Raw genomic sequence first — 10,209 nt, forward strand, 5'->3', positions numbered from 1 at the left:
AAGCGGAGCCCTGATTTTTTGAGAAAGGGCAAGGATTCAGAAATCACCAAGAAAATAAGAAAGAATGTACAAAGGAATGTACACTTACGCCGACACCATCTGCGGCTGCTTTAGCACCTTGCGGAAGCGGGCCGCCTTCACGGCCGCCTCATCCTGCCTGGTCGCCGCTGCCCCGCCCTTGGGCTTCTTCGGCCGGCTCCCGAACAAGCCCGACGCGGCATGGCGCTTCTGCCCACCGCCCCGAGCAGGCGGCGCGGCGGAGGAACCCGCGCCGTGGCCGGATGCCGGCTGGCGGCGTGGGACGATTTCCGCCTCGTCGTCATCCGGCCAGTCGTCGAAACTGGCTCCAAGCCCGGAGCCGCCTGCTTCGCCGCCGGCTTCGCCGCCACCCTCCTCTGTGTTGTCATCCATGGCGGACGCCCCCAAGTCATGGTCCTCCAGGTCATGCTCCGCCCGATCGAGGAGGAATCAGCGCTCCGCCTCCGACCCGGCTACAGGTCGAAAGAGAGGGCTCTGCCAAGGCGTGCCGACTGGTCAGAGACGGTCAGAAGGAACTCGGCGACAAAACTAAGAAAAGAAAAGGAAAAAGAGAACATACCGTGGGCGGAGGATGTGCACGGGAATATGGCTCCTTGCCAAACCGCCACTCTGCGGAGAGCTTGCAGTTCGCAAGGTAATTCACCATATGGGCCACCTCGTCCTGCGGCATGTCCTTGGTGCACATCCGACTTGGGTCGAGCTGGCCGCTCATCTGACAAATCAGGTGAGGGCGGCTCTGAAGTGGAAGCACCCGGCGCGCGACGAAGGCGGCCAGCAAGTCAGACCCAGTCAGGCCCTCCGACTGGATCATCACCCGCAGTCGGGCGACGGCCGCGGCTCCAGCCGGCGTCAGCGTCACGGCTCGATAGGACCATTGGGGCTGCCTCCCAGCCGGTGGGCCGACTACGTAAGCCGGCAAGTTGACACAGTCGCCTTGTGGGGCGACGTTCTTCACGTAGAAATATGACTTCTACCAGCGCTTCACCGACTGGATTAATGTGATGACGGGGAAGGGGTTGTCGGCCGCCAGCCTCCACATCGCGATGAAGGCGCCGCTCTGGGCCGGCACGCCCTGCATGCCCAGCTTAGATTGGAAGAACTCCCCCCAGAGCTCGAGGGTGGGGAGAATGCCAAGGTAGCCTTCGCACAAGGTGACGATGGTGGACAACAGCACCACCGTGTTCGGGGTGAGGTGGTGCGGCTGGAGTTGATAGAAGTCAAGGAAGGAGCGGAAGAAAGTGCTCGCCGGCAAGCCGCCGCCGCGTCTTGCGGAGGAATTCGATGTGGTCCATATGGACGTTGGAGCCGCCCAGTCCCCGCCGTACTGCATGGTGGCAAGAGGCTGGAAAGAAAGAGTGCAGCGGCGGAGAAAGCACGGCCTCGCGCCGGCAAAGCTGCGGGGCGGAGTGAAGATTGGCGGGACGGCGCGGCGGCGAGTCGCTGCTGTGAGGGAAAGCAGGAGGAAGAAGATGGCGGAAAGGAGAGGAGCGTGCGAGCGTCTGCCGCTTCCCCTCCTCCCCCTACTTATAGCCTCGTGCGGTGAAGCCGAGGAGGCGAGGCGTGGGGAGGGACATGGGATTAACTGCACCCACTCCCCCACGTCCCGCCATTATTACGCCCTAACGGCGTGCGGAAACCGCCGCCGGAAGACGAGCAGACAGTTTTGGGCCGCAAAGAATCCGCGCCTGGGCCTATGCGTAGGAGTGGTGGGCCCTCGGCCTGCGGCGACGTCTTGTCGCGCGCGTGGGTTGGCAGGCTCTTTTCAGCCAAGGGACGCCACGTGGTTCACAGGCGGCGAGCGGCCGGCCCGCAGCCCGGCACACGCGCCAACAAACTCCCGCCTTCCGACTTTGAAAATTTCGACCAAGACGGCGCGCCCAACCGAAGCCGGCTCCCAGCTGCGGGCTCGTCAAGATAAGAAGCTGACCGAGCTTCTCGACCTCCTCTCAGCCTCGAAGCCCAACCAGCTTCGGGGACTACTGTCGGAGTAAATAGCCACGGGTAGCCTAACCGACTCCCCCTGGCTCCTCAGAAAAAATTACCACGCCATTCCAGCCTTCAAGCATACAAAGCATAGGGGCGCCTTCCTCCGGCCGAGGGCCGACTCCCAAAAGGCGACCCAGCCTCAAAAACCTCCTCCAAGAAAGATACGAGATAGCCGACTCCAGGAAGCCGGCCCTAAGAGGACCGACTCCCAGAAGCCGGCCACGAAGAAAGCCGGCTCCCAGAAGCCGGCCAAGACTGCACCCACCAAGACTGTACCCACATAGCGGCGATAGGATGGGGTGTGGCCACAGTACAGCCCACTACCCCCGAATCCCGGAACAGGCATGGCCATAGGGCGCCGTACGGGCCAGCCATCCCCCGTCCGGCGCGGCACTGTAGCCATGTTGGCCTCGATGTCACCCACGACAGGTGCCAGTATGGCCCGTGGGCGGCGGGCCCCTCTGCCAGAGAGACATCTGAAGGCGGCCTGGCCTCCTCTAGCCGGCCAGGGATGTGGCCGGCTCCCAATAGCCGGCTACCTCCCTCCCTCGAAACATGCGCCCCATTAAGGAGACAAGACGAGGTGAGGCTACAGTGAAAGCTTGCAAGGTGGTGACACTGTAGCCACGCTTACCTCGACAAAGCCCTCGTCATCAGAGGCGAGGCAACAGTAACCAGCCACCGACAAAGCCCCCAAGCGGTGGGGCCGGCCTGCCGGCCAAGAGGCCGGCAGCCGGCGGGGCCCACCTTTCGCCGGGCTCCAATGACCGGCGGAGAAGCCAGCGAGCATAGACACTGACGGGTGGGACCCGCGCCCAGCCGGATTACCATCGTACCCCTGGGGGTAGGCCTATATAAACCCCCCGGGGCACCCATGCAAAGGGGATCGAAGAGAATTCCACACACCACATAGAGGGAAAAGGAGAGCTAGCCTTGCCCTTCTTCTTCCTCTAGCCAAACAGCTCAAGGAGCGCTTGTAGCTACTTGTATTGGTCTAGTGATCATGCGGAGGCCTCGCAGAGCAGGACTAGGGGTGTTATCTCTGTGGAGAGCCCCGAACCTGGGTAAGATTCGCCGGCGTGCATGTCTTCGCCTCATCCCGTTTCCAGGCACCGGCGACATTTTACTGGCTCCCACTATGATAAGCCATCCGTTGGCATATGTCGCACCTACCACCCGACACACCTCCGCCGCGTGACCTCGTCGCCGGCGAACCAGGCTGCTCCGGCGACCACCTCCACCACCACCCAAACGGCGACATCCCCCTGAGTCCAACGGTGCCACCCGCTCGACCTGATGTGCCCTGTCGCATCGCCGGTGAGCTCGCCGACCCCTCTGTCGCGAGGTTGGAGATGACAGGCAGGCCCCGCCTGTCATCCTCACCTCTCCCTCGCCCCTCTTTCTCTCGCTGACGCCCGGGCCCCGCCCGTCAGGTTTGAAAACCTGGCGCGCGCGTGCTGGCTCGCCTGGGCCTCCCCTCCCTCTAGACCTGTTGCGTTGCAGCTGTTCGGGCCCAGTAAGCACAATGCCCTTTTTCTTTTCTTTTCTGTGCAAACTTGCAAAAATTCCACAAAACTAAATAAATATCCAAATGCAATAATTCCAGCTCCTAAATCCTTGTAAAAATCCCACCTATTTAATGGTGTAACTTCCGTATGTGTCCAACCAACTTTCTGTACTGTTCAAATTTAAATTCAAACTTAAGCAATTAAATCCCTGTTTGAAAATCCATTGCTCTGTCCCTATAGCTCCAAATCCAAAACTAGGAATTTTCCCCTTCTTAGTTTTCCTCCAAGTATTTTACAAAATAAGTTGACATTTTTCTGAGCTCTTTGACTTTTTTGTTTTTATTATTTCCTTATTTTCCCGTTGTTTCTGTGCGACGAATAGATCCCGTGTTTGACGAAGTAGTTGGAGAAGAAGAAGGAAAAGGACTCGAAGACTTTGAAGACCAAGTCAATCAAGGCAAGCAACCCTTTGACCATGATTCACCCCTCTTGTTCATCGATAAATTTTCCATATGCATGATGACGTTGTTGAGTATGAACTTGATATAATTGTTGCATTGATGCATGCCCATTGGTACTTGCCTGTTCGTAGCTCTACCTTGTGCTAGAGATGCGATGAAAAATACTTGATAGTGACGCATGATGTTGCATCTATGCCATGATCATCTCTTGGTTACAATCCTTTGAAAACCCCATCGGGTGCCCCTAATGCCCGTGGGTTATGTTGTACTAAGGTCACCACTTGAGGAAGAAGTGGTGTACCAGAGAAAGCTTTTTGTGTGAGAGTAAAATGATGGATTAGACTTAGGTGTGATTACCGTCCCTACCAAACATGTGCAACCACTCTACCCCTTATGGGACGGGACATTATTCATTACCTAGGCCGATACTAGAATGGTGCCCACATTACCAGTCACGGGGTTGACATGAGGTCACTCTCGGGACGGGGTCGTGCTCGGATAGGCGAAGATGACTGTTTTGACAGGGCACCGGATACACCGTTGGTCCCTTCGTGTATGCGTGATAATGTGAAAGGGGCAGAGTCCCATGATCTTTTGTTTATACACGAGGGCCGTGTACGAACGAGTGGACCCTATGTTAGTGTCGTCTAGGGAAAGATAATGATCGGGTGCTTCTCCCGAGTACTTGAGGTACTCCGGGGTCGTGGATGACACGAGAGCTTTCCGGATCTTGCGGGTAAAGTGCACAGCCTCTGCAGAGTGTCAAGCTATTCGAATAGCCGTGTCCACGGTCATGGATAGTTGGGCGGTGCTACTTAAACTATGTCTAGAAATTTTACAAACTTGGTACATGTGTATGAGATTGAGAACCATTTGAGTCAATGCAGTTGACTTGACGTGTGGAATGAGCTAGCATTGATCCAAACTCTATTATGTTGATATCTGTAACCTGTTCTCAAGGTTGCTAGAGTTCATTGATGCATAATTTTACAAGATGATAAGTCATCCCAACTAGCTTGATGCTATGTTGCCTACTTGTTGTTATACCTTGCATTGTTACTTTGATCGAAAACATGGCTTGCTTGCGAGCACCTTCAAAGTACTCATTGGCTTGCCACTGGTTATTTAATTGGCCAGGCATGGAAGAACAGGAGTTCAAAGAAGAATTCTTTGGAGACGAACATGCGAACTAGGACGTTTCCCAGTCAGAATGCCTGTAGGGTTAAGGCAGGTGGCATGGGTTCTACTTATCAACGAAGATTTCCGCTGCTTAAGTTTATTTGGTATTCAGCCCTTGTGGCCTTATCTATGTAAGACTTGACCATAACGATCATAATTTGTGTAAGACGACATGTATGGATGTAAGACTCTTGTTATTCAGCTTCTGTGTGTTCAGTGAGCATTGATCTCTGGGATCACTGTACACGTGCATTCGGTGATCACGACTTATGAGTCGGGGTCCCCACAGAGCTGGTATCAGAGCCAGGTTGACTGTAGGAAGCCTTAGTTAGCAGGGACGTTAGTTAGAATGAGAATATTTACAAAATTACCTATATAACTACTTTTTCTAAAAATATCCCAAACATGGGTCACATTTCCTCTATTGACCCTTCCCCTTCCACTTTTGTAGATGGCCGTCGTACCCGAGGACTTCCTGACCACTGGATTTCCTGTGCTTCTTGAGGACAGCCTCAAGAAGTGCCAGTTCACTCGAGCCCCCACCTTCTCCTATCACGAGCACTGGATCAACAACACTGAGAAGGAGTATCACGTGGAGGTAGTCGTGAGGGCGAACGACTCTCCGACGAGCTGGTTCTTTGAAGGACCCTAGATGGCGACCCTGCTCCTCGCTGTTGAAACTGCTGCACTCAAGGCGTTGACTCGCCTTTGGGATCTTCTGCCAGAGATGGCAGGCGAGCCAGCCACCCGTTACCTACCTTACCGGAAGGAGGGTGATGACGAGAGCAGTGCACCAGCCCCACCCATGGACGAAGGACTTTCCCATCGTTTCCAGACCTACTTCAGCTTGTGTGCTGACAGCCTGGCACAACACCTGGCCTCGGAGTCGATGGAGCTTCGGAAGGAACTCCACGAGACCAAGGAACTCCTCCGCCTAGCTCAGACAAAGGCAGACATGATCAAGAAGGATGGTGCACCCCCTGGACAGCACGTTGTTGCCTATCGAGGCGGGCGACCCCCACAGGTTACGCATGCCAAGGGATCATCTCAGCCACGCCGTATGACGGCGAAGGACTATCGCAACCTTTTCACTGTGCCACCGGCGAAGCAGCACCGTGTTCAGCGCCTCCACTCCCCCACTCCCTCAAGTGACGAAGAAACTGAGACGAATGAAGATGAGGAGTAAGACCCAGAGGAGCCGGAATACGCGACCGAGCATTCCACCACTTAGACACCGTTCAGGACTAGGATAGGCTAGTCCGTAACCCTTGAGGTAGTATAGGTCGTGTACACCTTATGCGAAGTCGAGTCCATGTAATGGTTCAAATGAAACCATGTTGTGTTGTGTTTGCTTTCGACTTGTTTTGATGGAAGTTGTACTTTCCCTTTCAGGAACTTGTAAACGACTACATCACCCATTTGGTTTTAATGCATGAGTTTGGCCCTTCCGGCCTTTGCTTAACTTAAAATTGTGACACACCCACCCCCTTACCAGGCGCCCCATCTACCTTATTATCCCTCATTTTATTCCAATCATCAGATCTTGACCACTCCAACAGGATGCCTGTTGTAACCCATACTGGTACCTCTACCCAGCAGCAAGAAGCCGGAGGATCCACCCAAGGAGGAGCCAGCCAGGACCAAACCCAAGGACAAGCTCCACCACCACCACCTCCCCCGAATATGGACATGGCTCAGTTTCTCCAAGCTTTCCGAGAGGAACGCCAAGCCAACACTGCAGCCCTCTAGATGATTGCTCAAGTTGTCACCAATAACCGCCAGCAGGCGGGGAATGGCAATGGACGTTCCACGTTGGCAGAGTTCAAGAAGCATGCACCACCCACCTTCATCGAGACTGCTGAACCCCTGGATGCAGACGACTGGGTCCGCACCATTGAGGATCTGTTGGAACTAGTCGGCTGCAGTGAAGACCGTGAGAGGGTGGCATATGCCGCCCACTGTCTTGGGGGGAACTGCCAGAGCTTGGTGGGATGGATTCAAGGTCATGCATGCTGGGCAAAACATCACTTGGAATGACTTCAAGACAGAATTCCGCAAGGCCCATATTCCTTCCGGAATTATGGCCATCAAGAAGCGTGAGTTCTGGGCCCTGAAGCAGGGAAGTAGCACTGTCAAGGAGTACATGCAGAAGTTTAGTGTTCTGTCAAGGTATGCTCCTGAAGATGTCAGCACTGATGCTGCCAAAACAGAGCGCTTCATGGAAGGCCTTAACCAGACTCTGCAATACTCGCTTCTTGTGTGTGACTGCCCAACCTTTCCTGATCTGGTGAACAAGGCAGTCATGCTTGAAGACAAGCGACGTGCTTTGGATGATACCCGTAAGCGCAAGATGATCAACAAGGGTAGCTCCAGCAACCAAGAGCCTAGCCCATGGCAGCCAGCCCCGGTCAAGCCAATCTATCAGTAGCCAAGAGCCCCTGCACCTCGCACCAACTATCAGCCTCAGCAGTACGCCAACCCCAGGCCAGCTTACAACAACCCCAATAACAGTGGTGGCAACAAGACCAACAACTCGAACCAAGTCACTTGCTTTGGATGTGGTCAGTCCGGACACATCTCAAGGGTGTGCCCCAACAGTAAGCCCGATGCTCCGCGCCCCAATGCGCAGAACCCAGGACAAGGCCGCGGACTGCCACCAAGGAACCAAGATCCCCGCAACCCGCCCAACAATGGCAAGGGGCGTGTGAATCACGTCACTGCAGAAGACCCAGATGTTGTGTTGGGTACGTTCCTTGTCAATTCAGCACCTGCAACTGTCTTGTTTGATTCTGGAGCCACGCATTCATTTGTCACCCAAAAGTTTGCATTGAAAAGTGGCATGACCCCTACACCCCTGAATAATCCGATGGTGGTACAAACCCCCGGAGCAGAGATGAGAGCCAAGATAGGTTGTAAGGGAGTCGGAATCATCATTAACGGGGTAGATTTCCTAGCAGACCTCATCATCTTAAGATCACAAGGCTTGGATGTGATCTTAGGAATGGATTGGCTCATCAAGCACCAAGGCTTGTTAGACTGTGCCACTCGGGCTGTCATAGTGACCAATGACCAAGGGGTCGAAGTTAAGTTTACCTCCAGCTCCTCTTCTGCCCAAGTCACCCAAGTCAACTGTCTGACTGAAGTTGGGTTGGAGCAAGTACCGGTAATATGTGAATACCCCGATGTCTTTCCTGATAAGCTACCGGGAATGCCCACTGACCGAGACATTGAGTTCATCATCGAGCTCATGCCCGGAGCAGGACCCATCTATAAGAAGCCTTATAGAATGGGATCGGAAGAGTTAGCAGAGTTGAAGAAGCAACTGGAAGAGCAGTTGAGGAAGGGGTTTATCTGCCCTAGTGCCTCCCCTTGGGGATCACCTATTCTGTTTGTGGCAAAGAAGGACGGTACCATCCGCTTGTGCGTTGACTATCGATCCCTTAATGAAGTTACAATCAAGAAGAAGTATCAACTTCCCAAGATTGAAGATCTGTTTGATCAACTTAATGGGGCCAAAGTGTTCTCCAAGATCGACCTCAAATCTGGGTACTACCAGTTGAAAATCAGACCCCAAGATATTCCGAAGACGGCATTTGTAACCAGATATGGCATGTATGAGTGCACGGTCATGTCCTTTGGATTGACCAATGCCCCAGCTTACTTCATGTATCTCATGACTAAGGTCTTCTTGGAATATTTGGACAAGTTTGTTGTTGTCTTCATTGATGACATTCTTGTCTTCTCGAAGACGGAAGAAGAGCACGAGCAACACTTGAGGATGGTCCTAGACAAGCTTCGAGAGCACCAACTGTACGCCAAGTTCAGCAAGTGCGAATTTTGGCTGCATGAAGTTGGATTCTTGGGTCACAAATTGACTGCCGAAGGATTGTCAGTGGATCCCACCAAGATTCAAGCCGTGACTGAATGGCAAACCCCGAGCAATGTGAAGGAAGTCAGAAGCTTCCTCGGACTCGTGGGATATTACCGCAAGTTCGTTGAAGGATTCTCAAGCATTGCCTGATCCATGACCCAGCTCTTGAAGAAGGACAAGAAGTTTGAGTGGATGCCGAAGTGCGAAGAGAGCTTCCAGGAGCTGAAGAAGAGATTGACCACTGCCCCAGTTCTGGCTACACCTGATATTCACAAGGAATTTGTGATATATTGTGATGCCTCGCGAACTGGACTGGGAAGTGTTTTGATGCAAGAAGGTAGAGTCGTAGCTTACCTTTCAAGGCAACTACGGCCTCATGAAGAGAACTATGCTACTCATGATCTTGAGTTAGCAGCAGTGGTTCATGCCCTGAAGACATGGCGACAGTACCTCTTAGGAAAGCGGTGTGAGATATACACGGATCACAAAAGTCTGAAGTATATTTTCACTCAAAAGGAACTGAACATGAGGCAGAGAAGATGGCTAGAATTGATCAAGGATTATGACCTCAGTGTTGAATACCACCTTGGAAAAGCTAATGTGGTAGCAGATGCCTTAAGCAGAAAGGCTTGTTCCTTGAACGCTATGATTAAGGAAAGGCTACCCGCCTTGTATGAAGAACTTGAAAGCTTCGTGTTGGAACTGGTTGCACTAGGATTCTTCGCCAACCTCGAAGTCAAGCCTACCTTGATGGATGATGCTAAGGAAGCTCAGAAGGGACACGAGAGTATCAAAAGCATCAAGAGGAAGATCAAGGCAGGCAACGCCCCAGGTTTCTCAGAGGATAAGCTAGGAGTTGTGTGGTTTGGGAATCGCATTTGCGTACCCAATAAGATTGAGCTCAAGAACTTGATCTTGCAAGAAGCTCATGACACCCCGTATTCCATCCATCCCGGAGGAACCAAGATGTATCAAGACCTGAAGGAAAGATTCTGGTGGCACGGGATGAAGAGAGAGATTGCCACCTATGTTGCTAAGTGTGATGTTTGCCAAAGGGTCAAGGCTGAATATCAGCGACCTGCTGGATTGCTCCAACCACTCAAGGTTCCCGAGTGGAAATGGAATAAAGTCGAAATGGATTTCATCACCGGACTCCCTAGGTCAA

The sequence above is a fragment of the Aegilops tauschii genome, chromosome 2, assembly GCF_002575655.3.
Source record: "Aegilops tauschii subsp. strangulata cultivar AL8/78 chromosome 2, Aet v6.0, whole genome shotgun sequence".
Taxonomy (NCBI): Eukaryota; Viridiplantae; Streptophyta; class Magnoliopsida; order Poales; family Poaceae; genus Aegilops; species Aegilops tauschii.